The 19,557-nt window shown below is 41.5% G+C and overlaps 1 protein-coding gene and 1 long non-coding RNA gene across 4 annotated transcripts in view; one reads left to right on the top strand and one right to left on the bottom strand.

Moving 5' to 3' along the window:
* Window positions 1-16,762, top strand: part of LOC139074065 (uncharacterized) — a 28,244-nt gene extending 11,482 nt beyond the window's left edge. Inside the window, exons 2-4 of the long non-coding RNA XR_011523391.1 lie at window positions 10,914-11,055; window positions 11,575-11,615; window positions 15,750-16,762. This is a non-coding gene — a long non-coding RNA (uncharacterized lncRNA). The remainder of the gene's footprint in view (window positions 1-10,913; window positions 11,056-11,574; window positions 11,616-15,749) is intronic.
* The window catches only part of CA10 (carbonic anhydrase 10), a 476,991-nt gene that overhangs the window by 279,952 nt on the left and 177,482 nt on the right, over window positions 1-19,557 (bottom strand). The gene's annotated exons all lie outside the window — the stretch shown is intronic.

A 19,557-nucleotide genomic window follows, 5' to 3' on the forward strand; every position in this document is an offset into this window, starting at 1 on the left:
ATTGTTGAGAAAAAAATGTAAATAAAGTAAAATTAAGTGAGAATCACTCTAATTAATTAATGGACAACTGGTCAGAAAATGTTTGAATGGCATCATCCCTGGCATCCTTTTCACACAATCTTCTAATTTACATATAAACTAGAACACACAACAGACCTGGATATTTTTGCAAATTAATTCTCACAGAACCTAAACAATGGAACTTAACTGCTGCATCACAGCTATGTGTTATCTTGCCAAAACATTTCCCCACGGCAAAGCTGTCATTGTTACCATAAACCATAAATCCCAAACGGTCTCTTGGCTCTGGGTCCAGTGAACTATGAAAGATGCTCAGTGACTGATTTCAGCCGCTTAAAACACGAGCCTTGGAAAATCCAAAGCAAAACCTATCAGTGCTTGTTCAAAACCAGTGAAACAAAAAAGCTCAAGTTTAGTTTATTAACACATCGTGGTAACCCCCAGACAAAACAAAAACGTTCTCACCAAAGCAAGAAATAGGTCAGGAGAGTAAGAAGTCAGAGGAATTAAGTCTGAAAGGGAGGGCTAAAATTTGCCTTCACGACATTTTCATCCTAGAGAAGATGCTCCAAAGTCAGTGTGCACTTTTAGGCATCTTCCCTATTCACTTGTCCTGAATTGTCATTTGTCTTCTCAGCAGAATTTGCAGAGACCCTGCTGTTGTGGGCAAGAGTTTCCACACTGGGAATTAATTTATATGGCTTATGTGAATTTGCTAAATCTTATCGGAACAAGACAAACTCAATTAAAAAGTGTTTACCAGACAGTCTTTGATGTGCCAGGCATTAGGCTTGACACTGAGAATTCAAGCAGCAAATATTTAATGAGGACCCACTATGCGCCAGTCACTGTCATCAGTTCTTGGAAGTCAGTAATGAATGAAACAGATATGGTTCCTGCTCTCATGGATCTTACAGTCTAGGGGGAATATGAGAGAGAATGTTTATCTCCAGGTTTCTACACGTATATCTATGCAATTAGAACTTTTGGTAAGCATGCTGTAGAGACAATTAAGATGGTAATGAATTACAGAATAAGCACGATGGGGAGATAATCTAGATAGAACAGTCAGGGATAATTTCTCTGGGAGTGACATCTAGTAGACCCTGGAAGGACTGAGAGGAGCTGGTCCTGAAGAACAGCAGGGGAGAGGGTGTCTAGGGCAGAGGAGAGGAGCAGGTATTGGCAGAGAAGAACCCGCTGTGTTCAAAGAACCGAGAGGAAGCCAGTTAACTTGAACCTGATGAAGCAGACGAGAAGAAAAGCGAGATGAGATGAGGTTGTCTAGGTGGCTGGGGGACAGATGTTTCAGGCCACAGAGAGGAGTTTGCATTTTACTTTAATGTATTAGAAAGCCACTGAGAGTTTTAGGCAAGGGAGTACCATGTCTGATTTATGAATTAAAAGCATGTATCTGCCTTGGCTGGAATACAGCCAAGAGTGAGCTTGATTATCCTTGGAGTAGTTTGAGTGGGAAAAGAATTGGTTCCCAAGCAACAGTTGGGTTTTTATGTGAGTTTAATCCTATTGCTTTGGGTTTGTTTAAATTCTATCTCAAAGGCAGAACTAATTGAATGTTTTAAAAACTATTCTCTTCAACATATGTGCCAATAAAATAGCATTTTCCAGGATCCAACCAGTACTTTACAAGTCACATTTGAAGCAAGGACTATTTTCAGGAAGAGACTCAGCTAAGGGAATCGTTTTTTTGTTTTGTTTTCAACCAATAAACTAAGTCCCCAACTTTTTGGCCGAAGGAAAGCAAATGAAAGTTGAGAAAATGAATACTGGCATAAAACATATCTTTGGTGAATTCAATCTTACAAATAAAGCCTTCCACTTCAATATAGCAATCTCTACTTTAGGCTTAGAAAGCACATGAATACATTTTAAATAAGAACTCATATCTTTCCTTTGCTCTTTTCCTCACCAACGCTGATTTACTGCCCCTCTTCCTATTCTCAATTGTAATAAATCTCTACTTTGAGTCATTATTAATGAGCATGTTTAAAATGCCCACTGCTGCAGGCTTTGGGCACCTTTCTGGTTTCAGATTTATTTCATAGGGGGAATTGGCTTTGAATAACTCCTTTGCTGCTGGATTCTTCGTCCATTGCTGGGACTCTGTTCCTATCACATGAAGTGCCTCTAACTAGGGCTTCCCGTTCTCTCACTTGGGGACCTCTCAGGGGTTGTAAATATCCAATTTAACACATAATCATTAATTTGTGCGTTCATCAAAAAATTAATGGAACCTCTCCAATGAACCAGATAAAAAGTGCCCCCACTCTTAAGGACATCCTGTATGGCGAGAAGATAAGCAAAATAACAAATAGTTACAATAAAACATGATAAATGCTATAATTAAGGTGTGTGCATATTAAAGCTTAAATGTAGACAGGGGAGTAAACTGACCCTGACCGTTTTTTAAAGTGTTAGGGTAAGTCTTCCCAATAGAGGAGATATTTGAGTTCAGTGTGAACGCACGAATACAGGCCGCAAGCCATAAAAATCTTATAACTAGTTCAAAGACTAAAGTTTTTCCTCACATGGAGAGATATGCTGCTCCTAGCAACCAAGATGAATTATCATTGGAATCTGAGTAATTATTATGCAGGGAGAATTTAAGTCACTGGATCTTCTGACTTATTATGCAGGAGAAAGATCATGAGCTACCATAACCTCACCATGGAACCCTGAGCAGATGGCAAACATGGGGATAACAGTCACTTCACAGATTTGTTGGGAAGATTAAGTGAGAACATGTTTATAAAAGGTCTGGCATAATGTCGTTTCTATAATAAAAATCCAATGAATACTGGAGAAGGAATCGAGTGCTGCAGGATGGAGAACGGGGTGGCCACCAAGACTGTGATTCCGCCACTGCAGCATTCCAGAGATGACAAGGGAGAAGGATCTAAGCAGGAGGAGGAGGAGAGGCAGCTTTCAGATGCCCACACAACCCAACCTGGCTTCAGAGCAGGGAGCAGTCTAGGTCACAGGATGGCGCTTCATTTCACACTTTTAATGAGCCGTGTGCAATTATTTCTTGGATCCATAACTCTCTGTGTCTGGATGAATGGAGGGAGTAAGCAGCGAGATGGGTCACTCATGATGGCTTTCATGCGAAAGAAAATCAGTTTAATTTAGCTTTCGGAAGTTGTTGGATATTTGTTTGTCCAGCAGCTTCATCTCCTGTTTGTGCCTGGTTCCAATGTAGTGACTGGGTTGCATACCCCAAAACACATCATCTGAGGGTGAAGAGAAAGGAAGGAAGGGAGAGTTTTCATTTGCTGATCATCCACCGTAACAAGCTCTGTGCTAGAAACTTAATATATCTTATCTTGCTTAATCTTCTTCACAATTCTCTGAGATAATGTTATCATTATTTTATAGACAAGAAAAATAAGACAAAAAGGTCATGTGACTTTCCAAGGTCACTTGGCCAGTAAATAAAGGAAGTAGAATTTTGAGACCAGTTCCTTTCTTTAAAGGAAACAACCAGACAGACCAACAAATGAAGTAATGCACGCGTGGAAACATGTGAAAGAATACATAAGTGTATAAAGCAAGAGGTGATCATCTCATGCTCCCTCCTTCCAGTGACAGCCCTGAGGTAATCAGTGTGAATAGTTACGAGGCATCAGTCAGCTCAAACAAACACATCGAAATACATATACAAACCTTTAGAGAGGTTCTATTCACAAAACTACTTTCTGTTTCAAGTAACCATATGCCATGAATGCCCTCCTGTCAGTCCTTCACAGAGCCACACATTCATGTACAACTACAGAGCTTCCATTGTGTGAATGCACCCTACTCTTCCCAACCAATCCCTAAATGAAAGACATTAAGGTTATTTCCATGGGATTTTACCACGAAAATCAATGCTGCACTAAATAGCCTTGAACATAGACTTTTTCATACTAGTGCTTTCATTTCAGTAGGAAAGATTCTTAAAGGTAGTATTGTTTAGTCAAGGTATGCACACACTTTCTTTTAATAGATGCTGCCAGGTTACTCTAAAAGACACTGGCAGTACCTAAGAATATTTATGCTCCTATCAGCTAGGTGTGATATGTCCATTTCCCCATAATCTTCATAGCACTGGATGTTATTTATTTATTTGTTTATTTATTTAAGGCAATCTAACAGGAAAAATGGGATTTTGCTGATTCAATTTGCATTTCCTAACTACTGCCAAGCTTGAACATCTTCTCATAATGCTCATTAGCTATGTGCATTTCTCTTCTGATCATATTCTTCATGTATTTTTCTCTAGGTTACTTTGCTTTTAGTATAAATTTTGGCTTTCATTTGAATTGTAGAAATATTAAGCATTTGTAATGTGCTATAAACATTTTCTCCTAATCTATTATTTAGCTTTTAACCTCATTTTTGGTATTTTGCTATATAGGGATTTTTACTTTTTATATGGTTGGATTTATTGATCTTTTTCCTATAAGGTTTCTGGATTTCCTCTGTTATTTAAGCTTGCATCTCCAACTACAGATTACATAAATATTTTCCTAAATGTTCAAAAAATATTTTTGTGGTTATACTTTTTACAATTTGATTTTTGTGTGTGTGTGTGTGTGAGGAATATTTGCCCCGAGCTAACATCCATTGCCAATCCTCCTCTTTTGTTTTTTTTGCTGGAGAAAGATTAGCCCTGAGCTGACATGTGCCAGTCTTTCTCTACTTTGTATGTGGGATGCCTCCACAGCATGGCTGATGAGTGGAGTAGGTCCATGCCCAGGATCTGAACCCACGAACCCCGGGCTGCTGCAAGTGGAGTGCATGGAACTTTAACAACTTGGCCACAGGGCTGGCCCCCTATAATTTGATTTTTTAAATCCAGCAGAGATTAATTCATATATGCTATGACACAGGAGTCTAAGATTTTTTCTCAGATAGAAAGTGAATATGCCGGCATTATTTATTACATAAACCATCTTTCTCCAACAAATTGAATGTTACTTTTACCACATATTAAGTTTCCATATACACATTAGACTTGCTTCCAGTCTTTCTAGATTGTGCCACCTCTTTGCATATTCTTGTGTCAGTGCCATATTGTTTCCAGTATAGTAACATTTATGGTAATTTATAAGATCAAGCTTCTGGATCAAAAAGCCTGCTCTGTTTTCCTGTTACCTCTGTGGGACCATGAATGCCTGAGCTCCAGGGAAACCTGCTAGGATTAGTGACTCTAGGAACTTAACACAGATATAGTATTCTTGGGGAGACCAGATCTTTAGGGGTTATCTGGCCTATCCTCACATCTTCAAGTAGTTATGTACTTGAATCACACATGAGAGAGAGGACAGTGCATGCCCCTTTCCTCAGAAAGCACTAAAAGTGTACACACTCAGAGAAGCTCCAAAGTTGAGTCCTTGGAAGACAGAACAACGTGATGGAACTAGCATGGTATTCAGGGCCAGCAGAACCAGGTCCAGGTTCTAATAACAGTCACACTTACTGAGTGCTTACCATGTATTGACCACCATCCTAGGTATTTTCTATTCACTAGCTCATTTAATCATCTAGCAGGAAGACCTTGTTATTATCCTGCTTCTTATAGGATGTTGTAGGAATCTGAGGCATAGAGATGTTAAATAATGTCCCAAGGTTTAAACAAACAAACAGAAAACAACTAGCAAGTGGTGAAGTCAGGATTCAAGACTCAGGCTGTCTGGCCCAGATCCTCGATTTTAACTCCTGTATTTTTCTTCCTTCCTGTCCTGGTGCACGCGCTTGACCCAAACATGTTTTCTCTTGAGCTTCAGTCTTATTTGTAAAACCGGGACATAAGAAGATACGCTTCGCTGGACACTTGTGTCCATCTAACTGACAGTGAAAATTAAAACAACAAAAATAGCAACAACCATCACAGCCAGTTCCATTTACTGACCGAGTCATGGATTATGCCACTGGTGGTAGACTGGAAAGAGGCCAGCTTTACACCAAATTATTCATAACTGTTGTCCTCAAAGATGGGTCTTATTTGTCCCATTTTATAGATGAGGAACGGAAGCTCAGAGAGTTGAGTAACTTACCAAGGATATTTAGCTAGTACATAGCTGAGCTGGGGATCTGAACCCAAGTCTAACTCCCATCTTCATTCTGCTCTCATCCATTCCTCACAGCCAGCACAGAACTGAGCTGAACTAAGCTGCCAACGTTATTTTCTCCGCAATATTATGCTTTCTCAGAATTCATTTGCCAGTGAATCAGGATGACTTCTTCTTGAGAAACCACAGGAAGGCATAAAACAGCCTAGTTTATGTAGGCATTAAGCCCCGTGTGTCTGTGTTTAAGATTTCGCCTAACAACGGTGTTAGGCATTATCCGATTGCATTTGGGTGGAAATTTTTCTTGCCCCATGTAACTACTGGTGCTTTAGATAAAAATCTGAAATTAGTTTATTGAAGCTGGTAATTGAAACCACAAAGAGAAGAATATCTCAATGCTTGTCAATAAACCAGCCCATTAATTATTTCCACCTACTCAACTTCGAAGAAAATGACCAGGTTGATGCCTCTGAATAACCACATGACCCACTTGAAGTTTACATAAAAGCTGCATCCTCTTGGCTTCAAGAAGCGCATATCCACAATGTTGAAACCAGCTGGGACATGAGAATCAAACGCCAGGTAAAAAGCATACAGCCACTGAAAGTAGGCGCTCTTCTTCAGCCTTCAGAAATTCTGAAAGTTCACCAACACAGTATCAGACAACGATTTCCTACAATTTAAACCTCTGGTGGAACAATTTTAAAATGCTGCAAAAGATCTGGATATCTTGGAATACGGTGTCCTGGATCTGCGTGAGTATGTAAACACCTTCCTCTCCCACTCTCCCCCTAACTCGCACTCTCTCTGTATGTGTGCACAAAATTATCCCCTTATACAAATGTCAAAAGTAGGCAAATGATGAAAGTGCTGTAACCCAGATGTGTGTGGACATCAGCTGAGCCTCGCCTCACAGCCCACCCCAGCGGCGGGTATTGCAGCCTTCTGCAACTTCTCAATGCGTTCACGTTTGTGTGATCCTACAGAAACCTCCAGCTGTTCCAGTCTGTCTTGAGTTTGACATGTATTGAGGGCATTTTCTTTATCATTTGCAAAAATAACAGGCCTCAGTTATCTTCATGGTACATTAGGAGAAATAATCTTCATGCCATCACTGAGCCTTGGGGCCCAAGCACAGCAGAATCAGTCACCAAACAGGGAACAAAAACACAAATGATCTGTTGGTCTCTTCCAGATTTTGCGCTAGGATGGATTGTCCAATAAATCTAAGGGGTATTTTCTGTTGAGATGCTAGACTTAGCTTCTATGATATAGCCATTTCACCAACACATGTAGCTTCTCCTCTTAACTTTCCTTTTTGACTTTTGCATTGATACGCTTTCTATTAGCGGGCAAGAAAACATGCAGGCATCTCGCTAATTATAGATCTCTATCATCCCCCAAATATTATCAATGATTAAAGCTGGGTGAGTTCTTTGCTTTGAAATGTTCCTGGTCCAACTGAAGTACCACTAGCCCAATGCAGGTTCCCACTGCCACGCACCTTAGTTTTTGCAACACTTCCTTAGATAAATTCCCCGCCTCCAGGGTCAGTTTCACATCACAAATGACATGAGAGCTGGGTGGAAAAGGAAGAACCAGGACTGGAAATTGCACTAGATCTGTGGTCCACAACAGAATTTAGCGCACAGCAAGGGTCACGATTAGGTGACTCTAGACTTGTGTCCCCCTGTAGCCCCAGGGCTCTGCTTTGATGCCACCATTATATCCCCAGTTTCCAGAGCTTAGCGCAGAGTAGGTGCTCAATAACTATTTATCAGATAAATGGATGCATGGATGAGAGAGAGCAAGACCAGGCTGTCTGCTTTGCATATTGATTTCTGCCTATGCTGGTCATATTACAGTCCTTCAATACAACCATGGATGAACAGATGCACATCATTCTGTTTCATTTCCATACCCTCAACAACACAGTGTGCTCCTTCCTATTTCTGCGCTTCTTCTCCCCCCAGCTTCACTGAGATATGATTGACAAATAAAAATTGTACATATTTACGTTGTACGACGTGATTTTTTTAAGGTGTACAATGTGATGATTTAATACACATATACATTGTAAAATGGTTACTACAACCAAGTTAATTAACCCATCCACATAGTTACCTTCTTTTTTTTTGTGGTAAGAATACTTAAGATCTACTTCCTTAGCAAATTTCAAGTATATAATACAGTATTATTAGCTATAATCACCATGTTATGCATTACATCCCCAAGATTTATTCAGCTTGTAACTCAAAGTGTGTACCCTTTGACTTACAAGTCCCCACTCTCCAGCCCCGGTAACCACTATTCTCCTCTCTAGTTCAATGAGTTCGAATCTTGAGATTGCACATTTTTATTCTTCTTTTCTCTCTTGAGCTACCCCTAGTCAAATCCTGCGCATCCTACAATTCCTAATCTAAATCCCAATCCCTCCATTAAGTCATGCTCTACTATTCAAGCCATCACTCTGGATTTCTAGAGGAGCTGGTTACATGCCAGACCATTTTGTACTTAACTATGCACAGCGATATTGTTCACCGTTTTGCAAATGCATTAGTACCATTTTCTAAGCAAAAGCAAGCACCTCAAGATCAGGAACTCGAACACGTACAGCACCTGACTACAGGGCCTAGGCCTATAAGAGATGATTCGTGAAGTGACTGACCAAGATTAAATCTCTCCAAGGGGCTTTTAAAGAAAAGCATTTGTATTTTAAAAGACACAGCAGTGAAATGGATTTAGTGCTATTTTGACCCTCCTCACCACCCAGTGCCCAAATATCTGTCCCGCCCTATGAAGCTCCTCGCAGTTCCACTCACATGCTTTGCCCGCAGTGGCTCCACTGCCTAGAATGCCCTTCCCCATTGCCCATGCAGAGAGCACATTCTCAACTTTCAAGATGCAAGTCAAGAGACCCTGGTAAGATTTTCTCATCTGCTCTTCCCTCTACTCTCCACTCTCTCTGACGGCATCACATGACCCATCCCTGTGCACCTTGAGCACTCCTCTATACTAATACTCACATCTTCTTGGAATTTTGCACATGCCTGTCTCCCTAACTACAATCGATATTTCTTGAAAACAGATTTCCGTCCCTAAATCACCATTGTTAAGCACAGTGCCTCGTATATAGCAAATTCATAGGCAATGTTGTTTAAATAAAAAAAGGCATAAAAAATACTCAAGACCTGATATATACTAGTAGAAGAAGAGGCAAAGGGGGAGGAGTGGGGAGGACTGTCATTTTACCGAGCATCTACTTTGTGACAGGCCCAGTATTAGGCATTTACTCAGGATGTCTATTTAACATCTGATCACTCTCCCCAGATGAAGTGGGAGATAAGGCCCGATCTCAGGGACATGGTTGTTTTAACCCAGGTTGTGAAGTGCGAATATCAGACCCAGTGGGGATTTGATGGCATTCTTATCAAGGCAAAAATCCAAAGTTGGGTTACCAAATGGAATAAAGAAAGAAGAATGATTCAAGATGCAAAAATCAAAGGAAGAAAGTTAGTGAGGAGATTTGCAGTGGGCAGGAGGAAGGGGAATAAAGGAATTTCATGAGTTAGACAATAAGGAGACAGAGCAATATTTTATTCATTTCTATGTCCATGAGCATGGTATGCTCTGAGCTTTTAAAAGCAGAGCCCTGAGGCAGACATTTGATCCACGTTTGTACTAATCATGAAAGGGAGACTGATGGCTGTATCAAATGATCAGATTGGAAAAAGAACTAAAATGGCACCACCACAGGAGACCCTGACATTGGTCACTATGGCTTTAGAACATACAAGAATGCCTACCTGTGCTGGCACTTATGTTTCCATTTTTAAAGGCATTTCTCATTTCCACACAGCCTTATACAAAGATTCAATGATAAACTAATGTGAAAGTGCTTTGTAAACTGTCACACATTCTTAGTTTCTTAATTCTTCATGTTTACACTGCAATATGCTTACAAATGACCAGCACTCTCTTAGTTAGTTGGATCTCTGCATTTCAGGACAATTTTGCTCTCCTGGTAGGACAACTCAAGTTCATGCACTAAATACAAGGAAAAGATCTTTGTTGTAATGCTTACTCAAACAGATAGCATGGATGTTGGCCTTTCCCTTTATCGTTGTTTCTTAAAGAAAAAGCGAGGTGCTTAACAAACCATACTCCAACTTGCAGCCTCCCCAGGAGATCCGTGGCAAAGCAGCAAAAGAAATTCATACTGATCCAAGTGAAGGTTTTTTTTTAGAGACTGATCCAAGACTCTCAAATCAATGGCTGGGAACATTAAAGTCTAACATCTTCTTTTTGAAATAGTGAGAATCTGAAGTTTCCTCATTATAGTTGGCGGCTCCTGGTCTTCGCTGAGAAGAACTCTAAGTGCCCCGAGGAAACACCAGTTCATGGTGACAAGAGATTAAAAAAGCATTCGAGTTTTAAAGGCCCAGCTGCCTAGGAGACTGCTCAGGAATTTAATCAGCAGTGATACATCCTTAAAAGTTTCCCCTGTAAGTGGCCTGAGCCTCAGCTCCCAGTTAATTCGTGATAAGGCTGCCCCCTCCGGCCTTTCTGCCTTGTCTATGCACTGGGAAATCAGAAAAATCGGCAAAGCCCTCACTCTGGAACACTTTAAGGTTTATAAAGTATGTTCTCGAAACATGTACTTCCACTCTTCTGTGATGTGGCAGTACACGGTTTCATCAACAATTTGGCATTTCAACAAAAAACCCTTGTGCAAAGTCTGGGTCACCAAACATGAGAATGTTTACCCTCTTCTCTCAGAAGCAGGCAACTCTTTTAACTTTCTCTTTGATCTTCTAGGAAGAAGCAAAACCCAAATCCAGAAGCAATCAGAAGTGATGGATTACTGATCACTATAAACAAACACCAATGGAGCCAGTGTGCAGTGATGAGGCACTAATTTCTGTGCAGAGCAAGAAGCTATGAGCATAGGGGCACTCAGGTAATGCTTGTTCACTGAGGAGATAAGAAGTACACTGTCCTGTTCAATGTTTGAAAAGAAAAGGAGGGGACAGCCCTGTGGCCTAGTGGTTAAGTTTGGCTTGCTCCACTTTGGTGGCCTGAGTTCAGTTCTTGGGCGTGGACCTATACCACTTGTCAGCAGCCATGCTGTGGCAGCAACCCACATACAAAACGGAGGAAGATTGGCACACATGTTAGCTCAGGGCAAATCTTCCTCATGCAAAAACAGGAAGATTGACAACTGATGTTAGCCCAGAGCAAATCTTCCTCAGGAAAAAAAAAAAAACGGGGGGTGGGGGGGAGAGACAGTTAAAGGGTTACAAGTCTTTGTAGGATGCTCTAAATGGAGAGTTGCCCTAATGCTGTGGTTGAAAAATTAACCTTTATTAAGTGCTAACTCCATTCTAGGCCCTGTTATAAGTGTTTATGTATGAATTAACTCATTTAATCCTCACAACAGTCCTAACATGTGAATACAACTATCATCCCCATTTAACAGGTGAGCAAACTGAAACAGAGGGAGATTAAGTTTCACAGATGGTAAGTAGTTCGGCTAGGATTCAAAGCCAGGTGGTCTGGTTCCAGAACCTGCACCCCTTAAACACATGTGATCTGTGATCTTCCTCACCTTGATTCTTGATCTTTAAGGATACATAACAATCAAATGGGGAGCTCATCAAAAGAGCTGATTAGGAACCCCATACCAGAGATTCTGATTAGATAAATCTATGTGGGATCCAGGGGTTTGCATTATTAACAAGCAGCCCAGCCGCTTCCAGTGCAGGTTGCTCATAGACCATACTAATGGGAAAAACCAGCTGATAAAATGAACACATATTGGGAGAGAATAGGTCTCCCAGAGTCACAAGGTCAGCAATGTGACCTGAACAATGACAGATCTAAGGAGAAAAACATATCAACTAAAGGGTGGGTAAGAAAGAATAAAACAGAAAAACAAACATCCACACTTTGCTTCCTGCCCTGCCACACGAGAGAGGCACAGAAAGGTGTTTCTTGGGAGGGTAGAAATATTTCATCAGGACTCACCGGAGCCCTCAAGTTCACCTGCCTTCTTTTGGTCTAATTCCGTGTCCACCAAGAACCCTCTGATACATGTTTCCAAACATTATAAATCTCAAGAAAGAAAAAAGTTGTTTTAGATGGTAGACAGGAATAGTTTCGCTACTGGGAGGCGGGATTTCCCAATTTCCCCCTTATAAACTGTCATGGCGGCTTAGTCATCGTGCTGTGCTATTTTAACGAGCCCCAGTTAATCAGCCCCCAGGGCCTGATCATCTGTGGCTATACCAAGACTATCCTGTTTCTGGGTTTGAGAAGGTGCACCTGACACAGGGCCATGCGGTTTGGACCAGCATGTGACCTCCCACAGGCACTGCCAGCCACCAGACCACACCCCTTAGGGGCCTGCCTCTGTAGTAGGACCCCCACCTCACCAGAAGAGTCCATAGTCTTCATTACTTTAGAAACCATAAACCGCATTTAAAAACCAAAATGCTTTGTGCATAAAGATCTTCACCAGAACATAATTTATAATAAGTAAGCACTGAAAACAATCTAAACATGCAACAATAACAGGGGGATGGGTTAGTAAATTAGGTACATCCACATAAAGAATATTTGTGCAGTCATTAACATAAATTTTAACTACATAGCAAATTTTTACATAGAATACTGTTTCAAATAGATAAAAGAATGTGTACTAGAGGGAGAAAAAATAACCAAAACGTGGATAGAAGTTGTCTCTGGATAGTGGAATTATAGGTGAATATTAATGTATATGCAAGTGTGTTCCTATGTTCCAAGCTTTCTGCAATAAGCAGGTGGTACTTTTACAATTAAAAAAAAAATTTAAAGACTGTCATTTGGGTCAAATTTTAACCCTCCAAAGAATTATATTCCGTCACACTGAGATTAATTTTCTAATCATGTCTGTTCTCAGAGTGAGAATGATAAAGAAAAATTGTCGCACTCTCTGCACCCACTTTCCAAATTTCTGGGCCACTGCGATGATCTGGGCACGTCCAGGAGTGAAATGCAGGTGATCAGCCTGGCTCTCTAAGAAAAGAGGCAAATGACGGTCAGACTTAGCAATGGCCGAGCAGGAGAGTGAGAAACCTCAAGATACGGAGCAAAACTTCTTCCTTTTCATCCCCACCCTTGGACATGAGAAGTTAACAGGGATTTAGTTAAGTGGCAGGGTTTTACCCCAATTGGCTAACAAATCTATTCTAGTCTCAAGAAAAACCAAAGAAGAGGAAATAAATAACAGGAGAGTTCAGCTGCTGATTGATGTTTAAAAGGGACTGGGTTTGATGGGTCAGGTGGTCTGAGGCCTGAGGCCCAGAGCATTAGCTTCCCTGGAGAGTAGGGGCTCCATCAAGGAAGGGGTCAGTGTCCCTGCTGGGACCCCCAGGCCTTCGTGTCTCTTTGAAGAAAAACTGAAACTGATGGCTGGTACATGTTGAATTTTATCCTCTCATACTGAATTCTGCTTAAGCAAAGGCAGACTCTCTCTGGGCTGGGGCAGAAGATTCAGCAGGGCTGAGGCTCTTTACCCTGTGGGTCCAGGGCCTTCTGGAAGGTGTGCGTTACGCCCAGCTAAGCTGAGTTTGCTCTGTCTTTTCCCACCCCAATGAGTTCTGCCATTTAACACAGGGATTAGCAATCTCATTTCCCAGGACTGTCATCAAAGGATCAGAGTCAAACCACTTAGGGGAGCTAGGCTTGTGCAAAATTTTGAGGTTGGCTAAATTGCTTTTCTACATCTTTTCACCTGCCTTTTAAGCCTCGTTCCTGCCGGGTTCCTTTACTAGGTGGTCTGCGTTTCCCTCCCTCACTCTTTCTGTTTACCTCTCCTGCACCCCACAACCGGTATTACATGTATCACAATCCTACACTCTGAACTACAACTTGGCACTTATGACCAGACGCATGCAAATGCACTCCTAGGAGGGGTGGCAGAATGCTCAAAACTTGTGCTAGATCAGAAATTCAAGCCAGAGGAGGACTGTATCCAAACTATCCCAAAAAAGGTGGCAGGCAAAGTAAAAAATTAAAAAACAAAAAAAAACCAGACAAAGTGGAAGGGACTAAGGAAAGAAAGAGCCTATGGTGAGAAGAGCTAACGTACCACCAACCTGGACCTCAAGACCAGCTGATAAAGGTCCCAGGGCTCAGGCCATCTGCCATTACAGCACAGGATAGGGCTCCAAGGACAGCAGAGGGAAAAACCCAGGATTTACAAAACATGAAGAATGAAGTCTCTTCCACGTTTCTCCCTTTTCGTTCCTTCTGTACATCTTTGAATCCTCCTGTCTAAACGAATCATCCACTAAGAGGGCTGACAACTTTCAGTTTCTCCCTGCTTCCCCTTCCCTACATTGATCTTCACTGTGGCCTCCCTTTGTCTAGCTTTCAAGACCCTCCACTGGCTGGCAGCAAGCCGTCTTTGGGGCTTACCAGAGTCCCATGCTCTTCTTCATGCACCTTGGCCTCCAGCTGAACAAGATCTCCACCACTCCCAGTGTATCCTAGGGCTTTCTTCTCTTCATCACGCTATGCTGTTTGCCTCATATGCCTACTCATTAAAATCCCACTCATTCTCCAAGGCTGAACTCAACCATCTTAGCCTTTGGGAATTTTCCTCACTGCCCCTTCCTGCCTCAGGAAGTGGTACTCTCTTCTTCCTCTGAAATTCCGTTGTATCCAATGTCATTCTTATGCCACCTCTTGTAATATCTCTTGAGATAATGGCAGAAACCACGTTTTTATGTCCTAATATTCCTTGTAGCTTATAGTGTGATAATGGAAAATCAAGTGTTTGATGAACAAAGGAGGATTCCCGACCACAAACTCTGAGTATCCCCACACCACACTGAGGAGTCTTTCTCGTCTTCTTGCTCACTCCCTCTTGCTCTCATTGCACACAAATACAGTCACGCATTTCTGTCAGTGAGAACAATTCAGATATCTTAATCGAAACATGAAAGATTGATAAGGAAAGGGAAAAACAGTTAAAAAAATAAGGATTAATGTTTCAATTCTCTCAAATAAGACAGATCTTTTTTCCTTGGCCTTTAGAAGGTAATTATTTATGAATTTCTGTAGGTAGAATCCACTTTGTTCCACAGAGACCTTCGGGCACTTTTTACAATGCAAAATCTTGATTTTAGGATGCATCTTCGTATGCCAAAAAAATAAATCAAAGATTTTGTCTAGACTTTCTAAGCCTCCTTTATCTGTGTGGTGATGAAAGACTGGAAGAAGCAGCCCAAATTTCTATCAGGTGGCGAACGGCAGGGCCTCATTAAACCTGACGGAGCTTCACCTGTCTGAGGTTTGTAAACAGAACATACGTTCTCGTCAGTGTAGACGTGACCTTGTGGGTCTCTTTGCAGACTATATTAGTGCTGTGCAAACACTCCCACTCAATTGTAAAGGAACATTATACTCAGGGAAATTATTCTCCCAGCAAACAGACAGATGTTTAACTTCACTTAATATGACACTATCCTCTGAATTCTTAAAGTGAGACAGGGGGCCTTTTTGGAGCTGGAGTAAAACTGTGCATGTCATAGCTGAACAACGCGGGACTTTGTAACATCAATTAAGTCATTATCTCTTTCTGATTAAAAACTTTCTGCTCCTTTCAAGCTGCTCCCAGCAATGCCACTTGGAGAGGCCACGGTGCACTCAACAGACCTTGGTAATCGCGAGATGAAGAAGGAGGTGGCTGTGATGACATTTATTGGCCTCTCCAAGAACTTTTAAACATTCTGCTTGCAAATCCCTATAGTATAACATGACAGGACTTATCTGCCACTGTCAGGGTCTGCTCCTGGAACACGAAACATGCCTTTTCCACAGACACTAGGAAGGTTTAAGAAACTCGAGGAGAAACGAAAGGGTGGGTGGCGTTAGACCAAACACACATAGCTAGATCCATGCCTGGGGGCCTTGGCACACAACGAACAGATCCATCTTCATTCAGCTCGTGAAGGGGCCCAGGAAACTGAGCTAGACCTGAGCTTGGACACGGTGGAATTTCTTATAGTGCTGGGACTTAGCAACAATCCCAGCAATGCTGACACTTAGCCTGGAATGACCACATGCGAAGTTCTCGCAGCTTCCAATCTGCTCTTCTGCACTCTGCCTGTGATGCTGCTGCTGGGCCTCAAGAAGCCACGTTTCTGCTTTATCAGCTCATTGCAGCAGACTCTGCCCATGGGGAAATCCAGAGGGACACTGGAAGGCTGGAGGGGAAGGAGCTGTTCCTTTCTGCTTCCGTCCTGTTCCAGTTGATGGGGCTTCACCCTGGCAGGAGCATTTGGCTCCACTTTGCAGGTTTTCCCTCCCATTCACCCAGCTTCACTGCACCCCTTTGAGATACCAACACCAACCAGCTGGCCGCACTCCCCACAGGTCTGGGTCCCAGATGACAGGGGCCTCCTCCGACCTCATGAGCCCTCATTAGCAGCCCTGCTCTGCGTGCCCAGTTCCGTGGCCTCCTCCGCCAAGCTTCTAAATTCCCATCCTAGTCTCTTCTCCTATTTCTCTCAGCCCGGAGGTGGTAGCTAATTTCTTTTATTATGACTCCAGGGTCCGTTTTTTTCCCCAACTCTCTGATGAAACAATTATTTTATATTAAATTATCTCTGTTGAAATAATTACGTGATTTCTATTTTCTTGACTGGGCCCTAAGTGATACAATTTGTTACTTGTAAGGGAGTTACACAGGCTTTTCCAATATTGTTCATGTTATGTTTACATTTTGGAAGATGTATTCATGTGCTAAAAATGTATGGATAATTTGCATTTTTAAAAAGAATGTGACAGATCAATATTACTGTCCTGAAAGATGTTCATGCTATATTGAGTGATAAAAGCAAAGGCTTTTATAAGTGGCAAGCATGTGTCTTATAATTTGAGAAAAATAAAGGAAATGGTTAAGTATAAAATAAGACGATAGTGTGATCTCTGAGAGAAAACTTTATTATCCCTGTTAGCATAACTCTTAAAATATCTTTAACATATGTAACCAGGACAGTCTGACTTTTTCTGCCCATATTTAGCTGGGATTGCAATAACTATAAAACAAGATGCATTTTTTTGATGCTTCTGCCACAATTTGAAACCCAAAACATTTATATAATATGCATAATTCAAAGGCATATATGCTACTGCATCTAAAATTTAACTTTTTAGCTAAATATAGCTAAAACCAACTCACATGAAAGTCCACAGCTGGGAAGAAGAATTAGCAAAAACTTTAATTATGGCCTCATTTACACTTCTATTTTCAAGCCCATTCATGAATTAATTTTAACTCTGCGCCTCTGCCTTCCATCATGCTGTAAGTACCTGTCAGAAAATGACAGTGTTTGAGTATCCGCACATATGTTTGAGATTTCTACACCTTGATTCCTTTGTCAAAATTTCCACTTACAGCTGTGTGAGTGAGGCTCTATGGCAGAGGCAAAACGGTTGGTCTCTGAATGTGGCCAAAATTCCATACCCGGAGAATGTTCATTTAATGTATAAGCCAAAATAAAACTCCTGATTAAGACAGCTGACCTTCAACACATGATAAGGCAGGAAGGGAGCATGACAGAAGGAAGAAAGTGCTGAACAAGAACTTCAGCGAACCTGAGCTCACGGTCACATTCCCTAGTGTGACCTTGGGCTAATCTTATTCTGTAAAATGGGCACTGGACTAGTGGGACTTTGTTGTCCCTATGCAGCTTTCCATTATAAAAAGATCTCTCACCTGCAACATCTTAAAGTAACTCAGGTGAAGGCAGCGATTGCCACAATTTTAGATGGCATAGCCATATCAGCAAAAAAAGTTCAATATGCAATGCCCATATATAAATATTTATTCATAAATTAGATATGGATGCTGTTGTATTAATTATTACTAGTACTGGGTATCTTCGAAGACAGTGAATATCAGCCAGCATCCTCTCTCCTTCACTTGCAGCCACACCAACCTCCTTGCTGACCCTTGACCTTGCCAAGCATGTTCCCAGCTCACGGTCTCTGCACCTGATGCCTCTCCTTCAGCTAGCCACTCTGTTCATACCCTCACTACTTCAGGTCTTTGCTCAAAAGCCACTTTCTCAGAAGGCCTTCCCTGACTGCCCTATGGAAGATTACAATCTTTCCCAGTGCTGCCGCTTGTAGAGTACTGGGACTGGGTGTTCTCCGTTTACCCTGGGGATACCTCCTCCCCCATCTCTACCCTTTTCTATACCCTAGGAGGCTGTCCTGCATGGATTACATGCACTGGGCTCCTTTGTGCTCTGGCTTTCAGTTGAGTTTGGCCAATGGGAGGCACAAGCAGAGGACGGGATGGTGAGAGGAGAGAGAAGCCTGGGCGTTTATTCCCTCCGCAACTATCAGTGTAGGCCCAGAGGCTGGAAATAACTGCTGTCGTCTCCCAGGGCCACCTCTCCTGTTGGGTGCCCTCCTACGTCCACAGCTGCTGCTCTCTCTTGATTTGGGTCACTGCTCCCTCCCCTGGAGGAGAGAGCTCCCCACTATTGGTAGCCCCTAGGGTGTTTCACCATTCCTTGTTGGTTTCTCTTAAACTCTACCTGGCCCTCTATAAATACTGTGCCAACTGTTTCTTTCCAGGACCCTGACTAACAACGTTTATATTGTGATATATGTTGATAATCTGATATTTATCTTACATATAATGTTATATATATTGATAATCTATTTCCTCTCATTGGAATGTAAAATTCCTGAGGGTACAGACTTTTCCATCCGTTTCTATTGTTGTTGTTTTTCACTGCTATATCCTCAGTTCCAAGCACATAGTAGGCACTCAAGTAGTTGCCAATTAAAGAGATGAATCTTTTCCTCCTGGATCCCTATAGATTGTCTTGCATATTCCAATTTGGAAATCATCAGCTTAAGGAATAAATATATCTATCATTTGCCTGATTTTACTAACTCTTGGACTAATTTAGCCTACTCCTCATCTAATATGGAGCTCTGATTATTTTTAAATCATAAGAAATGTAATTTAGTATCACATCCTCTTGGAAGATCATACTTGCCTCCCACAAGATTCCTCTAATAATGGCCCGAACAGATATTGAGCCAATCATGAGAAAGACTTTATTAGTTCACCTTTTGGTGCTGTCTTTAACAGTTTTGTCCTTCTCCCTTCTGATTTCTGCTTTAAGATCTTGTCTTCCTTTCTTCTAATAAGGAAGATAAAAAACCACCCAAGGAAATATAGACTTGGCTGGCCCTCTTCATCCCTATTCACGACAGGAGAAAATCACTCAATGTCTTGTCCCCCAGCTCAATTATTTAATTCATATACAACGCTCCATTATTTAATAACTTATAATTTCTAGGGCTCAGTTTCCCAGAACAGACTTAACAGTTGTCTCTAGTAAAAACATCCCTTAGAGCAGAATAGCTAATTAAACAGAAAGTGAATTTT

The sequence above is a fragment of the Equus przewalskii genome, chromosome 10 (assembly GCF_037783145.1).
Source record: "Equus przewalskii isolate Varuska chromosome 10, EquPr2, whole genome shotgun sequence".
Taxonomy (NCBI): Eukaryota; Metazoa; Chordata; class Mammalia; order Perissodactyla; family Equidae; genus Equus; species Equus przewalskii.